Below are 1,441 nucleotides of genomic sequence, written 5' to 3'. Positions count from 1 at the left end.
TGCCAAGAGTTTGTGCATGAATCACCCTGCAACAACTATAGCTATGCCAGTTTTTTGCTATGAGTTTTATATCCCAATTATAATTGAGTTTAGAATTTGGATCTTATTATCACAACACATTATTGACCCCATGTTCATCACCGAGCCACACAATGGGAATATCGGTGATATAAAGTTGAAGAGACATTTTTAATGTGCAAATGCAATATTGTGGTCAGCAGATCCAAGCTCATTATAATTTCGTTAGAAACCCTTGTTATTGATCCAAATCAATCATGTAAATAAAGATTTTATTTTATTTTTGCATTTTTGATGTATTTTTATGTTTAAAAGGATAAATTTGTAAACAATATATACGATGATTTTTTTTATTAAAATACCTGCATTGTCAAACCGTTTGTTGTGTTTTAATTAAGGTTCAGTTTGGAAGGAGTATAAATACAAATATGTATATTACAAATATATACAAAATAATATAAAATGTAAGGTTTTGCATTCTACATGTTTGTATTTGTACTCTTTCCAAACTGAGTCTAAGGTTATATTATAAAAAAGTAACGTTATAAATTGTTTTATCAAAAATAAAGGGTCCATTTAGATTTCAGTTGGAATTAGATTCGAAATTGGAATCAAAATCTCTCAGAATCTAACCGGAGCAGTCTATTTTCATAGTTTATTTGGTTTAAACATGAATTGGAATCACCTAGAATGAAATTTCATTCCCAAAGAAGGGGGAGAGAATGGGAGAATGACATTCCACCAGGAATAATGGCAATAGGATTCCCATTCTGTCCAACTAAATAGTTAGTTGGAATCGAAATGAGACTCAGATCCTGATTATAGACCCCTGTTTATGCAAACCAAACGGGCCCTAATTATAGATGTCAGGTACGATCCGTCTCATCGGGTCAGCCCCCATTACCTCGATTAATTGTTGGTTTAATTAACAAGTAATTGTTGGTTTAATTAACAAGTAATTGTTGGTTCAAAACCGGTCCATCCAGTCCCGAATCAGACCCAAATCCATTGGAGCTCCAACTTATACCTCTGCACTTCTGTGCCCTGGGGGCTGGGGCTGGGGCTGGGGCCAATTTACAGGGTTCAGAAAATCAGATATCAGACTTCAGACTCCAACGGGACAGAGAGAATCATCAGTCTCATTTTTATCCGGTTAGGCCATTAAATAAGGGTAGTTCCGTCTTTCCATGCAACTTTGGTACCAGCTTTCCCGCTTGTCGTAAGCGGGTAAAAACTCCGCGAAAACCCGAGCGCTCTCATCAAATCAAAATATATCCGTACCTGGCGCATCTTTCGAAAATACCCCTATCGTTAAAAGTAAATCACGGTAGTACCATTATAATCGTAAGAAAACGACAATGGTCTTCAAGTTGACGTGGAACCCACGCATGATAGGACCGTTCATGTGCGTCAGATTAGAATC

The sequence above is a fragment of the Nelumbo nucifera genome, chromosome 3, assembly GCF_055504915.1.
Source record: "Nelumbo nucifera cultivar China Antique chromosome 3, China Antique-T2T, whole genome shotgun sequence".
Lineage (NCBI taxonomy): Eukaryota > Viridiplantae > Streptophyta > Magnoliopsida > Proteales > Nelumbonaceae > Nelumbo > Nelumbo nucifera.
Note: the sequence above shows the minus strand (reverse complement) of the source record.